We start from the raw sequence: 18,774 nt of genomic DNA, 5'->3' as shown, positions 1-18,774 counted from the left end.
TGCCTCTTAAAAATCACTATTGTATCTGCTTCCACTACCTCACCCAGCAGCGAGTTCCAGGTACCCACCACCCTCAGTTTAACAAAAAATTTGGCCCTCGCACCTTAAATCTATACCCCCTCATAATTGACTCTTCCACCATGGGTGGGGCGGAAGTTTCTGACTATCCACTCTGTCCATGCCCCTCATATCCTTGTAGACTTTTATCAGGTCGTCCTCTGAACCTCTGTCATTCCAGTGAGAACAAACCAAGTTTCTCCAACCTCTCCTCACAGCAAATGTCCCCCGTACCAGGCACCATCCTGGTAAATCTGTTCTGTACCTCTCAAGTCTCCACATCCTTCTGGTAGTGTGGTGACCAGAATTGAACTCTATATTCCAAGTGCGACCTAACCAAGGTTCTATAAAATGGCAACATGACTTGCCAATTTTTAAACTCAGTGCCCCGGCTGATGAAGGCAAGCATGCTGTTTGCCTTCTTGATTACCTTCTCCACTTGGGTTGCCACTTTCATTCTGGTAAATCTGCACTGTATTCCATGCAAGGTGAATATAGCCTTCCTAACATGTGGTTTCCAATATTTGAAATACAGTATTCTAAGTGGAGTCTTATCATAACTTTAACTGTAATATAACTTTCAATCCCTCATATGTCGATACATTGCATTTACTTTAATTTTTTTGTACCTGACCACCAACTTTTAATGGTTTCTTAAAAGTTTCACAATGTTTCTGTAGTCTTGGGTAGTCAACTGTTGCAAGGTTGATTGGTGTTTATAGAATTGTAAAACACTAGGAAAAGCATTGCATGGTCCCTTTAAAAAGGTGGTACTTTTTCTGTGCTTTAGGATATTTTACAAATATTTCAGTCTTACGTACTGATATTTTTTATCAGAAGGCCAAGCAGCAGGATTACCAAGGCATCAGGCTTTTTACATTTTTTTGAATACAGCCAATGAATTTGAATTAGGCACTTGAATTCCAAGATCCTATAAAATTTGAAAGTGTCAATAACCTAGGACCAATCATACTTTGGGGGATATTGATATGTTATCACAGATGTAAAAGTAGGGTGGCTGTAGGATAAAAACAGAGAGCATCTGCCAGAGTAATGACTCTTAGTTCAGCTGTAGAGGGAGAGAATTGCTAGCTCTGTTTCATTTGTACATAATGTTCCTGTATCATAGAAGCCTACAGTGCAGAAGCAGCCATTTGGCCCATCGAGTCTGCACCAACCACAATCCCAACCAGGCACTATCCCCATAACCTTACTTACTTATTTTGCTAATCCCCTGATACTAAAGGACAATTTAGCATAGCCAATCAACCGCACATCTTTGGAGTGTGGGAGGAGACTGGAGAAAATCCATGCAGACATGGGGAGAATGTGCAAACTCCACATAGACAGTGAACCAAGACTGGAATTGAACCCAGGTCCCTGGTGCTGTGAGGCAGCAGTGCTAACCATTGTGCCACTGTGCCACTCAATGTCTTCAGAGAGAGTACCATCTCAGTAGAAAAGGTAATAAAGAACAAATTCCATACAGAAGAATCAACCAAACCAACCAAATTTAGAGGTGACTAAAATTCTACTTTTTTTATTAATAAGTGGGAATTATATTTATCTGAACAGCATTCCATTAGAATTGTATTTCATTTGGCTAATAGTTTAGTTAACTTGTTAGATAAATAGTTACATGTTGACTTTTAGAGGGAGTCAGGGAGTTACTTTGATTTAACGACCAAAAATTGCTGAAGAACAAATCGTACCACTTCACACGCACTCTAACAGATTATGAGGCAAGGTACTCCTCTTTGAGTGATTAGGTGTTAGTTCTCAGAGGGGGGAATCCACCTCTGCTTCATAACACCACTGTTCATCCTTCATCATCTAGCTGGATAGGAATACACTCACCTCATTCCATTCTTATCTTTCCAGTTGTAGCCAGAGATCACCACTAATTTTTTTTTTCCCCTTCTGCCACACCGTTATCTCTGGAGTACTCCATCTATGCTTCGGCTTTCTATTTCTCATCCACTTGCTGTACCTCGGCAATATCTAAATATACAGTGATGATTTCCATATATGTACACTGACAGCCAGGTCTACCTCTCCACCAACTCACCAGATCCTCTCATTGCCTTTGATTTGTCTCGCAGTTGTCTGATGTCCAGTTGCTATTTTGGAAAGATTTTTCAACTGTGCCTTTAGTAAATGTATTTGGGATCTAAGCTGACTCCATAATATATCTTGGAGTTTCTAATCTGATCCCTAACACAATTTGTATGTTGACAGTGACATAAGTAGAAAAACAGAGGGCAAAAGGGAAGGAGAAACTCATCACCATCACTATGCAGACAGAAATGAGAAAACTAATGGGATAAAAAGTTGACAAGTTCCCTGCACCTGATGTGCTAATGTTGTACCTGTTAATTCTCAGATACTTTCAACCAGTTTGCTTACTCTAAGGTTTTACCCAGTGCTCTTATTTGCAAGATGGATAAAGGATAAATACAAGTAAAGGTTCAATAAGTTTATTAATAATACCATTAACCCTTAAATTACCCACATAAAACAAGAGGATACCCCAGACTCATAAGAACATAAGAAATAGGAGCAGGAGTAGGCCATCTAGCCCTTCGAGCCTGCCCTGCCATTCAATAAGATCATGGCTGTTCTGAAGTGGATCAGTTCCACTTTCCTGCTTTCTCCCCGTAACCCTTAATTCCCTTGTCTATCAAAAACCTATCTACCCGTGACTTAAATATATTTAGCGAGGTAGCCTCCACCACTTCAATGGGCAGAGAATTCCTGAGATTCACCACCCTTTGAGTGAAGAAGTTCCTCCTCAACTCCGATCTAAACTGCTCCCCCCTTTATCTTGAGGCTGTGCCCTCTAGTCCTGCTATCCTTTGAGTGGGAAGAATCTCTCTACCCCTACCCTATCCATCCCTTTCATTATCTTGTACATCTCTATAAGATCCCCCCTCATCCTTCTAAACTCCAACGAGTACAGACCCAGTCTATTCAGTCTCTCTTCATAGTCCAACCCCCCTCATCTCCGGTATCAGCCTAGTGAACCTCCTCTGCACTCCCTCCAAGGCCAAAATATCCTTGTGCAAGTGTGGCGACCAAAACTGCACACAGTACTCCAGCTGCGGCCTCACCAGTGCCCTGTACAGTTGCAGCAAGACCTCCCTGCTTTTATATTCTATCCCCCTCGCTATAAAGGCCAGCATCCCATTTGTCTTCTTGATCACCTGCTGCACCTGCAGACTGGGTTTTTGCGACTCGTGCACAAGGACCCCCAGGTCCCTCTGCACCGTAGCATGCTGCAGCTTTTTGCCCTTTATATAGTAATCCCTCCTACTATTATTTCTGCCAAAGTGGAGAACCTCACACTTGGCAACATTGTACTCCATCTGCCAGGTCCTCGCCCACTTGCTCAGCCTATCTAGATCCCACTACAGACTTTTCACACCCTCCGCACAATTTGCTTTTCCACTGATCTTTGTGTCATCAGCAAATTTTGTCACCCTACACTCAGCCCCCTCCTCCAGATCATCTATATAAATGGTAAATAGCTGAGGCCCCAGCACCGATCCCTGCGGCACTCCACTAGTCACCAACCACCAATCAGAATAGTACCCATTGATACCAACTCTCTGCCTCCTATTAGACAACCAATCCTCTATCCATGCTAACACCTTACCCCCCACTCCATGCACCCTAACCTTCTGAAGCTAGCTTTTGTGAGGCACCTTATCAAACGCCTTTGGAAAATCGAGAAACACCACATCCACCGGTTCCCCTCTGTCTACCGCACTTGTCACATCCTCATAGAAATCCAATAAATTCAAGTATACTACCCGCAAAGATGGTTTGGTTAAACCGCAGACTCGATTCTCTGAGTCCCTCTGGTCTGTTATCACAAAGGTGAGTCTTGATGGCAGCGCCTTCCTTCTCTGATCCATCTTCCAGATGGTCAAGATCTCCTCCCTCGTCAAATCTTCGCTGCTGATGTGTCTGAAATGTGTACCTTTATCCCCCGCCTGCCTGCTTTTCCAGAAACTTCTCTGGTTTCCGGCCAATGAGGTCCTAGGAGGAGGTTCCAATACTCAGTGGGTTTCTTAATGTCTGCCTGACAGGACCCCAGGGCCCACCCACAGGTGTCCATCTTCATGCTGTTGTTTACATGTAACCTGTTGCCAGATAAGGTAACTGCAGGAAATCTACGTGACAGAAAGTCTGACCTGATCTGGGCTTCTAACAATAGGCCAGTGCATTTCAATGGGTTCCAATTTCTCCTGGGTCTCAGTAGAGTGCAGTGATCTTTGACGGGTGATCGATGGGCTAGGCCCAGACATAGAACCGTAGAAAATTACAGCTCAGAATCAGGCCTTTTGGCCCTTCTTGTCTGTGCTGAACCATTTTTTTTGCCTAGTCCCACTGACCTGCACTTGGACCGTATCCCTCCAAACCCCTCTCATCCATGAACCCATTCAAGTTTTTCTTAAATGTTAAAAGTGACCCCGCATTTACCACCTTATCCGGCAGCTCATTCCACACATTCACCACTCTCTGCGTGAAGAATCCCTCCCTAATATTCCCTTTAAACTTTTCTCCTTTCACCCTTAACCTGTGCCCTCTGGGTTTTTTTTCTCCCCTAGCCTCAGTGGAAAAAGCCTGCTTGCATTCACTCTATCTATACCTATCAAAATCTTATACACCTCTATCAAATCTCCCCTCATTCTTCTGCGCTCCAGGGAATAAAGTCCTAACCTATTCAATCTCTCTCTGTAACACAGCTTCTCAAGTCCTGGCAACATCTGGCCGCACCTGCGCAAAGATATTTTGGCCTTGGAGGGAGTGCAGAGGAGGTTTACTAGGCTGATACCGGAGTTGAGGGGGCTGAGCTATGAGGAGAGGCTGAATAAACTGGGCTTGTACTCATTAGAGTTTAGAAGAATGAGGGGAGATCTAGAGGAGACGTATAAGATGATGAATGGGATGGATAGGATAGAGGTGGAAAGACTCCTCCCGCTCAAAAAAGACAGTAGGACTAGGGGGCACAGCCTCAAGATAAAAGGGGGGTGGTTTAGAACGGAGTTGAGGAGGAACTTCTTCACTCAAAGGGTGGTGAATCTCTGGAATTCTCTGCCCGTTGAAGTGGTGGAGGCTACCTCGCTAAATATTTTTAAGACGCGGGTTGATGGGTTTTTGATAAGAGAGGGGATTAAGGGTTATGGGGAGAGGGCGGGAAAGTGGAACTAAGCAGCGACAGATCAGCCATGATCTTATTGAATGGCGGGGCAGGCTCGAAGGGCTAGATGGCCTACTCCTGCTCCTATTTCTTATGTTCTTATCCTTGTGTTGCTGTTAAAATACAGAAACCAGTTTGGAAGAGCACTGTCTCACCTGGAGCATGATATTGGGATATTGCAATTTGCCTCAGTGCCCTGGGCAAGGCAGGGGAGAGAGAAACCGGCAAGCAATGTTGCTGCTGCCTGCTGCTGCCCTGTCGGAGGAGCAGTACCAAGCAAAGTGCCCAGTACTGGGTAAAGGTGAGAAGTAGCAAAGAAAAGTCACTGATGGGAGTAATTCATTGGCCCCTTGACAGTATACATCATATAGAGTATAAACCCAGAAATATTCGGCTTGTAAGAAAGTGACTGCAATCATTATGGGAGATTTTAATCGTTGTATGGAGATGAATCAGAGAGTTGGTGCAGGCTCGATGGGCCAAATGGTCTGCTTCTGCACTGTTAGGAATTCTATGGTTATATGAATCAAATTGGCAAAAGTAGCCAAAGGATGAGGTCATAGAGTACTTGGGACTGTTTTGTCAAACAATAAGCTTGGGAACCAACTCGGCACCAGGCTATTTTGGACCCAGTAGGTCCAAAATAGCATGATTAATTATAACATGGTTAGTTAATAACCTCATAGTGAAGGATCCTCTCAATAAAAGTGACCATATGTTTGTGTATTTGTACAACTGGCCTACCCAAGTTTTGACACTGTTTGATTTTAATATGTCTAACTCTTTAATTTAGGATATCCAATTTAATCAGCCTTAAAACCAAGCTCTGATTATATTACCACATTTGCATCCCAAGGTCTTAAAAGAAGTGGCTGCAGGGAAAGTGGGTATATGAGTTGTACGTGGAATCTGGAAAGATTCTAGCAGATGTGGGTGGGGGGGAGAGGCAGTGGCGCAGTAGTATTGTCACTGGATCAGCAATCCAGATACCGAGAATAAGATCTAAGGACCCAGGTTCAAATCCCAACATGACAGATGGTGAATTCAGTAAAAAATCTGGAAATAAAGATCTAAGGATAACCATGAAACCATTGCCAGTGGTTGTTAAAAACCCAAGTTTTAAAAAGGAAATCTGTCATTCTAACTTGGTCTGATTTACATGGGACTCCAGATCCACAGCAATATGGTCAACTCTCAAATGCTATCTGAAATGGGGGTCAGTGAGGGATGGGTAACGCTCATGTCCCGTAAAATGAATTACGGAAAAAAAAGGAAAGCAACTATTCAAGAAAGGAGGGAGACAAAAAGCAGGAAAATATAGTTAGTCTAACATTAAGAAGTCTCACAACATCTGGTTAAAGTCCAACAGATTTATTTGAAATTACCTTCATCACCTAATGTCCAAAGATGTGCAGCTTAGATTGATTGGCCATGCTAAATAGCCCCTTAATGTCCTGGCTTGTACCATTTAGAGGGATTAGCAGGGTGGATATCTGGGGTTGCGGGTATAGGGCCTGGGGTGGGATTGTTGTTGGTGCAGACTCTATGTTTGAATGGCTTCCTTCTGCACTGTAGGGATTCTATGATCCTATCTGTGGGGAGAGAATAGACACTTTGTCAGAGCTGAGAGCAAAGAAAATCAGAAAAGGTTTATACTATGAAGGTGGTGGGGGATGGGGAGGAGAGGTTTGCTGCAATGGGACAAAGGGAATGTAAATGAGAATGAAGAAAGCTGAGAGGTTTCATTCATGCATTCTGAGATCTTATTGGACACCAGAAGTGATATGAGAGTGACAGCTCTTGACATCAAGACAGCATTTGACTGAGTGTGGGTGGCATCAAGGCACCCTAGCAAAACTAGAATCAGTAGGTATCGGGGGCAAACTCTCTGCTGGTTGGAGTCATACTTACTACATAGGAAGATGGTTATGGTTGTGGAGGTTCAATTATCTCAGCTCCAGGACATCACTGCAGGAGTCCCTCAAGGTAGTGTCCTAGGCCCAACAATCGTCAGCTGCTTCATCAATGTGTGATAGTGTCCAAATGAAGCAGTGGCCTGATGGGAAAAATGGTCAAGTATTTAGTAATAAAGTAAGGACAGCAGACCAAGCCGTTTCAAAATGCCAGGCCCCTGTAAAGCTGACTGACTGAACTAAGAAATGACTACAACCAGTGAAGGCCAAATGCTTGGCCTCAGTTGGCCTTTACACAGATGACTCCATACACCGTGAGATAACATACGAGACATTAGATAAGGTCAGGAAGGAGGGAGTCATAGAATTTGTTCATTACAGAAACCAAGGCATGAAGGAGTCACAGAACCAAGGTCGGGGATGAGGGAGTCACAGAATTTGTTTTGTTCAATTTACCACTGCTTGTATTACTAACATCATTTAAGCTGATAAGAAAATGTATGATTATTGAATTGATCCTTGTAGTGGACGCAGTCTTGGCATAGAATCAGCAGTTAGTGTGGACTGCTCTGTTTCCAAGATTTGGCCATATGCTGCATGCAGTTTTGTGATAATAAAAACTAGTTGATTTTTAGAAAAGCAAACGTTGTTAAGTTTAATTATCACAACCTAGGAAACAAGAGATTCTCCAGTACAACAACTGACCTTCCCTCTGTCATAAGGTCAGAAGTAGGGATTTTCGCCGATGATTGCACAATGTTCAGCACCATTTGCAACTCCTCAGATACTGAAGCTGTACATGTTCAAATGCAACAAGATCTGGAAAATATCCAGGGTGAAGCTGACAAATGGCAAGTAATATTTGCGCCACATATACCAGGCAATGTCTACCACCAATAAGAGACACTCTAACCACCTCCCCCTTGACATTCAATAGTGTTACCATTATTAAATCCCCCACTGTCAACATCTTTGGGGTTACCACTGACCAAAAACTCAACTGGACTCACCACAAAAACACAGTGGCGACAAGAACAGGTCAGAGGCTAGGAATATGGTGGTGAGTAACTCATCTCATGGCTCCCTAAAGCCTATCCACCATCTGCACTGCACAAGTCAGGAGTGTGATGGAATACCCTAAACTTGCCTGAATGGGTGCAGCTCCAACAACACTTAAGAAGCTCGACACCATCCAGGACAAAGCACAATTGATTGGTACCACATCTACAAACATCCACTCCCTCCATCACCAATGCTCAGTAGTAGCAGTGTGTACTATTTACAAGATACGCTGCAGCAATTCACCAAAGATCTTTAAGGCAGCATTTTCCAAACATGAGCACTTCCATCTAGAAGGACAAGGGCAGCAGATACATGAGAATACCACCACTTGCAAGTTCCCTCCAAGCCACTCACCACCCTGACTTGGAAATATATCACCGTTCCTTCGCAGTCACTGGGTCAAAATCCTGGAATTCCTTCCCTAATGGCATTTTGGGTCTGCCCACAGAACACAGACTGTTCAAGAAGACACCTTACCACCACCTTCTCAAGGGCAACTAGGGATGGGCAATAAATAAAGCTGGCCAGCCGTGATGTCCATGTCACATGAATGAGTAAAAAAAACTTCTAAGCACCTCTTTCATAAGAACATAAGAAATAGGAGCAGGAGTAGGCCAACTAGCCCTTCGAGCCTGCCCCGCCATTCAATAAGATCATGGCTGATCTGTCGTGGCTCAGTTCCACATTCCCGCCCTCTCCCCATAACCCTTAATCCCCTCTCTCATCAAAAACCCATCAACCTGCGTCTTAAAAATATTTAGCGAGGCAGCCTCCACCACTTCAATGGGCAGAGAATTCCAGAGATTCACCACCCTTTGAGTGAAGAAGTTCCTCCTCAACTCCGTTCTAAACCGCCCCCCCTTTATCTTGAGGCTGTGCCCCCTAGTCCGACTATCCTTTCTGAGCGGGAAGAGTCTCTCCACCTCTATCCTATCCATCCCATTCATCATCATATACGTCTCAATGAGATCTCCCCTCATTCTTCTAAACTCTAACGAGTACAAGCCTAATCTATTCAGCCTCTCATAGCTCAACCCCCTCAACTCCGGCATCAGCCTAGTAAACCTCCTCTGCACTCCCTCCAAGGCTAAAATATCCTTGCGTAAGTACGGCGCCCAAAACTGCACACAGTACTCCAGCTGCGGCCTCACCAATGCCCTATACAGCCGCAGCAAGACCTCCCTACTTTTATATTCAATCCCCCTCGCGATGAAGGCCAGCATCCCATTCGCCTTCCTGACCACCTGCTGCACCTGCAAGCTGGGTTTTTGCGACTCATGCACAAGGACCCCGAGGTCCCTCTGCACCGTCGCCTGCTGCAGTTTTTCTCCACGTAATTAATAATCCTTCCTACCATTATTCCTACCAAAGTGGACCACCTCGCACTTGCCAACATTAAATTCCATTTGCCATTTCCTGGCCCATTCGCCCAGCCTATCTAGATCCTTCTGTAGACTCTCCCCACCCTCCGCACAATTTGCCTTTCCACCAATTTTGGTGTCATCAGCAAATTTCGACACCCTACACTCGGTTCCCTCCTCCAGATCTTTCTTCATCCTCATTGACATTCCCTTTGTCCAATTACAGCCCCAGCCCCATAGTATAAATCTTCTCTGATTCTCTTAGCTCTAATGAAGGGTCATCCAAACTTGAAACGTTGGCATTATTACTTTAACCTGGTGTTGTGAAACTTCTTACTATTATTACGTCTCCACGGATTTTTTTTAAATGTCCAATCAAGGCGAATTCAGAGTCTTATCAAGTGAGACACTCCCGATCCAAGCTAAGACAGGGTTCTCACCACCTGTCTTCGACTTGATCTACATGATCCAAGCTGATTGGATTAGGCATTGCACCACCTCCAACGCTTGAGGTTATTTGCATCTTACCAAAAGGCCAATATGCCACTTTTAATTGAATTGACTGAATTGGAATAAAAACAAAAAAAATCAAGTCCAATTCAAAGTCTCAACAAGTTGAGACATTCCAGATCCAAGCTGACAAGACAGGGCTCTCACTTCCTATCTTGAACTTGATCTACATGATACAATCTGATTGGAGTAGGCATAGCTCCTCCTCCAAGGCTTCATCTCATTTGCATCTTAGCCAAAAGGTCGAGAAGCCACTTCTAAAAGTTGCTTCAAATGAAACTACGATATAACTTAATGACTTCAACCCAGCACAGCATCTCGATACTACACTTGATCTTAGCCAAAAATCCGAGAAGCTCCACAGATGCTCTCAGACCTGCTGAGATTTTCCAGAAAACATGACGGGGAAACAGCGCTCCAACCCAGACCTGCCTCTTCCAACAAGCTCCCCCACCGCTATACGTCACCACGCTTCATCCCCCGCTATACGTCACCACGCTTCATCCGCCCCGCCGCGCGTCACCACTCTCCACCCTCCTGCCGTGCGTCACCACGTCCCACCCTCCCCCCCGCCGAACGTCATCATCCTGCACCTCCCCCTGCCTGGCGGAATGCCACGCCTCTTTCCTGTCCCGCCCACACAGTCCAGCTAGGAACTTTCCGAGTGAGAACTGTCTCTCTCCCCCTTCCTGTCCTTCCGGGAGCGGCCCTGAGGGTGAGTGTGGCTGGGTTATACTGACTCTCTAAGGCAGCAGAGGTCCCTGTGGTGCTAAAGCCGGTTCGTGTCGGCTGGGCGCAGTGTGTGATGATGTGAGTCTAGTGACGGGCGGGGTGTTGCAGAGAGGGTTCACGCTACACGCCAGACATCCAACATGGCACATGTTCACTCATCTGGGATATTATCCAACTCCTGCTGGCCCGAGCTTCTTCATAATCAGAGTTGTGGAAAGGTCTAAATGCTGGAATCACCGGCAAATAGTTCCAGACCTGTTCATATGGTGTTGAGGAGAGGAAAGGGCATAAACGAAGCAACTGGAGTTAGTTTGCCCTCTGGAATGATGCTCCAAGGCTTTGATAACTAACCAAAACCATCTTCCTTTGCAATATATAGGAGTCCAATCACTGGATAATTTTCTTTTTGACCCCCCCCCCCCCCCCCAGTTACTTTTTGAACTTTGTTGGATTTTCAGTCCCCTACCCCCACCCCTTATCTGATGCATCACAGGCTGTACCATGAGGCCTGGAGCCAAGTGTTTCTGGCTAAACCTGAACTGAGCAATGTAGATCAGATTATTGATGTGTAGGTGTTGTCGATGGTTGGAAGAATGGAGATAGAACAGTTAGATTTTTCTGTATTTCTGTGGAGATAAGTTATGTCCAGATAGTCAGTTTGTCAGTCGCATGATTGATTACACTGGAACAGCTTGTAAAGACGCCAGCTCTGGTACAGTTGTTTCCAGTGCAGTAGCTGGAATATTATCACTCTGCAGAAGACATTTACAAACACTGTAGTGTGGTCTCTTTCAGTGGTGGTGTTCTTTAAAGTCAGTGGGAAATGGCCAACTGCCTTTCTTGATGTGTCACTTCTGTGGCGTGGATGTTGTCTGCTACTTGTAACCTCACAGCTCGATGTTACCTGTTATAAGCTGTTAATAGTCTATTTAGATTATCTAATGACTCCCTATTAAATTTATAAGACAGGTATCATGTGAGACTGAATATGAAATTATAAAAATTGAAATATACAATTCTTGTGAGAAGCATTGTTTTGGATTATAGTGAACTGCTAAGTAAAATATCATGTCATTGCTTAGACCCATATGGAGCTAAAGAGTAACGTGGATGCAGCTGACTGTAAGCAGTGGAAAATGCGTACATATAATAAAGCGATATTGATAGATTATGTGAGTAGAGCAGCAGTTTGGGTAAAAGTAAGCAGCATTGGTCAGGAAGGGGCAATAAGAGTGACATGAGGGCAAATCAAACAATACTGAAGGCGCGAGATCTATGCACAAAGCATTCATAACAAATTAGTGAATATATAGCACAGATAGATGAAACCCATCAATTTCTAAAAGTCATGATGGATTGGAAAAATATTCCAGGATACTTGAATTTTAAGAGTATGCTAAATGGAGAAGATGGAAGAATAACGCTGATAAAGGATTGGGCAAAAATAGTAGACTAAAGGATCTTAGCTCAAAAATTGAGAGATAGAATTAGTTTGGATACTAAGAGGCAGAAAACATAGATAGGAGTTGTTCATGGACTCTGTAACAGTTGTTGTAATTTAGGATAGAGAATAAATCAGGAAAATTGAGAGTAATAAAGTAATTGGGCAATCTGAAATTTGCAGTAATAGGATGGGAGTCAAGTTCATGAAATGTATAGCAGATAGTTTTCTGAATTAGTATGTTGAGGAGCTAACAAGGAATTAGTCTATTTTGGATTGTACTGTACGATGAGACAGGATTAATTAGTAACCTTGTAAAGGGGCCTCTAGGCAAGAGTGACCATAATATGAGAGAGTTTGAAAGTCAGAATATCTGGTCTTATATCTAAACAAAGCAAACTATGTAGGTGTGAGAAGTGAGTTTGGGTGAATTGGCTAAGGTGGATTAGAAAACAACATTAAAATATACAGTAGATGTGCAATTGCCAGCCATTTAAAGAATTATTATATAATTTGCAACAAATTTACATTATTTTGAGCCACAGAAAGATTTGAATATACATGCTGATTAGGTATTACAGAACAGTAGATACCAGAAAGGCTTACAATGTGACCAAAAAAGGTGGGGAGCCCTGAGGATTTGGGAGGATTTTAGAATTCACCAAAGGAGGACGAAGAAATTGAAAGAGAATATGAGAATAGATGAGCAAGCGACATACAAGCAGAGTGTAAGCATTTCTAAAGATTCGGTTGTCATGGAAGAGATTAGCAAGAATAAACTTTGATCTTTTAGAGACAGCGATTGAAGAAACTATAATAGGGAATATGGAAATGACAGCGGCATTAAACTTTATTTCCGTCCTTACGGTAGAAGGCAGAAAGAACATTCTGGAATAAATAAGGATCCAATGGTCTAGTAAGATTGACGAACTTAAAAAGAACCAAAGAAATGAATAGGATTAAGTGGCAATAAATCTGGACCTGATCCCCTCATCCTCGTATCTTAAACGTGCTAGTTCAGAGATGATGGATATAGTAGTTTATATCCAGAATTTCGTAGATTCTATAATAGTTCAAGATTCAAATATTTCAACCATTATCTTGCTATTTAAGAAAGGTTGGATGGAGGATGCATGGAATTGTAGGCCAGTCAGACTAATCGCAATTGTATGTAAAATGCTAGAATCTGTTATTTAGAACATAAGAGTATATCATAATATAAATAAGCAGAGTCAACATAAATTTATGAAAGGGGAACTTTGTTTGACAAATCTGTTGAGGTTTTGAGGATGTAACTAATGAAATGGATAAAGGGTATCACTGAAATATTTGTATTTCAAAACGCAAGTTGTAATGGTGCAAAAGTTAATAGTAAAATTAGGACTTGTTGGATTGAGGAATAACATATTGGGTGGATTTATTAAAGGATAGAAAACAAATTTGGGAGAATTAGGCTGTTCTGAGGTTGGCAGGCTGTCGCTGCTTGCTACGACAGCAAAGGTTAGTAATTGGGCCCCAGCTTCCTACAATCTATAATAATGAATTTAATATGGGAACCAAGTGTAACATATCCAAGTTTGTTGACAATGCCAAGTTAGATGAAAAAGTAAACAGGGAGAAGATTGGAAAGATTCTGTACGGATTGGGTGAATGGGCAACATTTTGGTTGATGGAATACAATACGTGGTGAAATATGAAGTTATCTACTTGGGTTGGAAAAATTAAAAAAAAAAAAATTTTGAGTGGTGAGAAACTGAGAAATGTTTGTATTCAAGGGACCTGGATGTTCATGCATTTGATGGGAAATTAACACACCACTGCAAGCAGCAAGGGCAGCAAATTCTGTGTTAGCTTTTGTTACAAAGGGATTGACGTATGAGAGTAAAAAAACTTGCTACAATTATACAGGACATTGGCGAGGCCACACCTGGAGTACTGACTGCAGTTTACCTTATCTATGACTAGACATATTTGCCCAAGAGAACTACAACAAAGATTCACCAACTGGTTCCGAGGATGAGGGAATATTCTTATGAGGAAAGGTTGAGAATACTAAGCCTATATTTCCTAGCATTTGGAAAAAGAGAGATCATCTAAATTAAACATACAAAATCCTTGAAGGGCTTGGCAAAGTAAATGCTGAGAAAATATTTCCTTGAGCTGAGGAATCCAAAACACAAGGTCACAGTCTGACAAGGGGTTAGCTATTTAGGACTAAGGTGAGAAATTCCTTTACTAAAGTGTTATGAATCTTTGGTGTTGTCTACCCCTGAGCATTCTCAATCAGTCAGTATATTCAAGACAGAGATACTAAGGGAATTAAGAGTATTAGAGTTAGTGCAGGAAAGTTCAGGTACTGTTGAATTTGGAGCAGGCTTGAAGGCCTAAGTGACTTATTCAAGCTTCTATTTGTTATATTCTTAGGAAGGATTTTCACTTACAGCTAATTGGTCTCTTTAGGTCCGCACATGTGTATGTAGTCAAGATAAATTTGAGTCATTTACTTCAAGCTTAGAGATGATGTGTAAAAAAACCAACGCTGAGGGTTGGAGAGGTGGATGAAGAGAGAAAAGGTAAGTGAAGAGTTAAACAGAAATGGAGAATAGACAAGAAATGAAGCGGCATGTCGGTGGGAAAGATGAAGTGTTCAGTTCTAAAGAAGAGGAATTCAGATCAGCTTAGGATAAGCAGACAGGGATTGAGCAACCAGTCAGCCACTGGTAACAAAATACAGCTGGTTGGGAGGATTTGTAAAATGCAGTCTGACAGGTAATTACTATCAAAGGACAATGAAACAGGCTAAGTGTAACCTGTGAATGGAGACCTGCAGCTCATGAGTTTGGTGTTGAGTGGAATAGAAATTGCCAGGTAGTGGAGGAAACAAAAATGCAATCAGCAGTGAATGAATGGTATTTGAGCTGGAGGTATGGCACCTACCCAAGCAGCTCCTTTTTGGGGAACTCTCTACTGGAGGGCAGAAGAAACGTTTCAAAGACACACTCAAGGCCTCCCTGAAGTCGCTTGACATAGACACAACCACCTGGGAAATGCTGGCACAAAACTGCCCTACCTGGCGCTGCCTCATCCACAAGGGCTGCCAAGCTTACGAAGCAAGGTGCATTGCTGAAGCACAACTTAAGTGCGAGCTGCGCAAGTCCAGAGCCAGCAGCACAACAACTACAGTGCCTACAAAAGTCTGTCCAGTATGTGCCAGGACATTCCTTGCCCGAATTGGCCTGATCAGTCATCTTTGGACACGCCGCATCCAGGTTCAAAATGACTAATGGTGTCGAGGTCCTAGTCAACAACAATGGACGAACAACATGGAGTGGAACATGGTTAGTTAATTCCTACACAGTGGTTGGGGGTATGGGCAGCTAATGGTTTTGTTTTTCAGTTTGCTTTCGGATGGAACCTCTACCGGTGCTTCCAGAAACCTTGATACTAACTAGTTGGATTTGCTGCTTCCCAGCTGTCGTTCTCCAGGAATCTTTGGGAATGCTTATGTTGCACAGATTCCATATTTCTGTTCTGTGGGGCGAAGAGGGACCATCATCTTTGGAGTTGAGAAGGAGATCAACATCTTGCTTGGTGGGAGTGGGTGTGGTGACAGGCAGTTTACTGATTTACTGTGTTGGGTAAATGCTGATTACTTGCTCTGTGTGATGGTGGGGGTAGTGAGGTTTGGGGTCTGTTTTTGCTAAGAGGAATCTTAATGCTTTATTGTGTATGAGAGTTATTGCAGGGATTTCTAGTTCTCAAATATACTGTTGGGCTTGGAGCTTACAACCCAGTAAGAATACCAATTGATTTGACAGTAAAAGTAGATTGTGGTGCTATATGAATGTATCGTCTAAAGGATGAAGTACCTCGTTCTATACATGATGATGAGGAGCTCTTGTTGAATTATGTTTACTGTGGCCCCATTCTGCTGTTGCCAGGATCAGTCCAAAATTCCCTGTCCTCCTGTTGATGGTCTGGTGTGTGCTATTCCTGGAGGCCATCAGGTTGAACTACCACTTGAAATTAGTTTGATAATATCATTTTGTAAAGCTCAGGGAGGGATAGTGTGAAGATTTTCTGTGTCTCGTTGGTATTATTGCATTCTTGGGTCATGTCCTTACTGACAAAGAAGAACCTGTTAGTTTGTATAAGTGTCTATTGTGCTCCAATAAGTTAATTGGTGTACTGCTACCCAGTGGCAAATGTAAAGTAGTGCACTGAGTTCAGATAAGCAACAGATCAGCCGTCACTTTACAGTAGGTGCTCTTGAACTGTAATCAACAAGTTATGTAACAGTATCACCTGCAAGTACAAATCTTTAGAATCCTAAAACCACTCTCTTTAATGCATACATAGTGAATTGTTGCTCATCTCACTAGCATATTTCACATTAATTTTAAAAATTACTTGATTGTATGACTAATCTTTATACAGAAAATATAGCTTTTGTTGCAGTGGATCTGTGGAAGTTTGATTCTAAAGCATGGTCAGATTTGGGATCTGGGGCGCCTCAGAAGCAAGAAGATTGTGAACTTCTGCACTACAGTGGGAAATTTCCAAACTTAGATTTGTTTATGTTATCTTCATGTCCTCCAGGCTTCATTCCAAATTAAATAGCCAGCCTTTTCTTTATTGAGAAACAGATTGAATTTTCCAAGTTGTTCTCCACTAATCTTAGGATGATGCACCAATGTCCTACAGTTGCCTAAGTTGCAGACGATATTTAAAGAGTGATAAACTTTCCAAGATTAAGATAATTTGTTTTGACATATTGTGAAATAAAGAAATTCTCTTTAGTTCTAAACGGGGCTCTAAGCCATTACTTAACTGAAAATTGAAGAGCAGCCTTCCAAAATTATTACTGTGTGTTTAATGCAAGTTGATGTCATAGGGTGCAGAACCCTTGATAGAATTACAACTTCTTATGTCTTTGGGACTTCATTCACAACCTGCCCATCCACAAAATGTGAGTAGAATGTAATATCCATCTGTTCATAATTCAACAAGAGCTACTCATCATCAGGCTTAGAATAAGGTACTTCATTCTTTAGACGATACATACATGTAGCAGTGCAATCTACTTTTACTGTCAAATCAACAGGTGTTCTTCCTAGGTTGTAAGTTCCAAGCCAATAGTATAGTTTTAAAACTAGAAATCCCTGCAACAACTCTCACACACAATAAAGCATTAAGGTTCCTCTTCTCATGCCATCAAACAAGCAATGAGAAAGAGTCAGGCTTTTGTCAATAATTATAGAGTAGCTTAAGGTAATTAAAACCATGGATCTATAGTTTTACAGTAAGAAATCTCACAACACCAGGTTAGTTTTACCACAGCTATTGGTCCTACATTTTTTCTTCAATTCTAATAGATATTTGCTAGGCATGTATTTGGCAATTGTCAGGGTGGCAAGTTTGAAATTAAACTCTCATGGATAATGGGTAATTAACTTGTACTGCAGCAGATTAGGATGTAATTTACTGACTCTTCAGGTGGGATCCAGCAGCTTTGAATGGACAAAAATGAGAATAAAGGCACTGAAGAATTCCATATGTAGAATACAAAGCAAGGAAATTGTGATGAACTTTTATAAAATACTGGTTTGACCTCAACTGAAGTTATGTCGAATTCTGGGCATCCCTCTGAAGGAAAGATGTGAAGGCTTTGGAGAAGGTGCAAAAAAGATTTACAATATGTCAGAAGTTGCAGCGTGACATAGATAGGATGCAAGAGTGGGCGGAGAAGTGGCAGATGGACTTCAACGCAGGTGAATGTGTAGTGGTCCGTTTTGGCAGGACCAATGGGATGAAGGAGTGCAATATCAAGGTTAGGAGTCTTAGCAGTGTTGAGGAGCAAAAGGAGCTTGGGGTCCGGGTCCATAGGACTCTTAAATCGGCCTCACAGGTGGAGGATGTGGCCAAGAAGGCGTATGGTGTACTGGCCTTCATTAATCAAGGGATTGAGTTTAGGAGCCGGGAGGTAATGCTGCAACTTTATAAGACCCTTGTCAGACCCCACTTGGAGTACTGTGCACAGTTCTGGTCGCCTCACTACAGGAACGATGTGGAGGCTATTGAAAGGGTGCAGAGGAGATTTACAAGGATGTTGCCTGGATTGGGAGGCATGCCTTACGAAGATAGGTTGAGGGAGCTAGGTCTCTTCCTGGAGAGACGAAGGTTGAGAGGCGACCTGATAGAGGTTTATAAAATGTTGAGAGGAATAGATAAGGTAGATTCTCGGAGGCTATTTCCCAGGGCTGAAATGGTCACTACGAGAGGGCACAGGTTTAAGGTGCTGGGGAGCAAGTACAGAGGAGGTGTTAGGGGTAAGTTTTTCACTCAGAGGGTGGTGAGTGAGTGGAATCGGCTGCTGTTGGTGGTGGTAGAGGTGAACTCGCTGGGGTTTTTTAAAAGATTTCTGGATGAGTACATGGGATTTAATGGGATTGGGATTTACAGATAGTTCTATGGCCTGGTAGGTATGGATAC

General features: G+C 42.7%; 1 protein-coding gene across 2 annotated transcripts in view; it reads left to right on the top strand.

The window, feature by feature from the left end:
* Positions 1-10,752: 10,752 nt before the first annotated feature.
* Positions 10,753-18,774, top strand: part of rmp24 (ribonuclease MRP subunit p24) — a 59,164-nt gene continuing 51,142 nt past the window's right edge. The window contains exon 1 of one of the 2 annotated variants that reach the window (XM_080204470.1): positions 10,753-10,824. The gene's annotated coding sequence lies outside the window, so the exon portion shown is untranslated. Of the gene's footprint in view, positions 10,825-15,529; positions 15,621-18,774 lie in introns of those variants that run through there. The other variant, XM_080204482.1, reaches the window with a different exon arrangement.

The sequence above is a fragment of the Carcharhinus amblyrhynchos genome, chromosome 2 (assembly GCF_965287045.1).
Source record: "Carcharhinus amblyrhynchos chromosome 2, sCarAmb.v2.hapA, whole genome shotgun sequence".
Taxonomy (NCBI): Eukaryota; Metazoa; Chordata; class Chondrichthyes; order Carcharhiniformes; family Carcharhinidae; genus Carcharhinus; species Carcharhinus amblyrhynchos.
The sequence above is the reverse complement of the archived record's forward strand: the minus strand, read 5'-3'. Positions and strand labels throughout refer to the sequence as shown.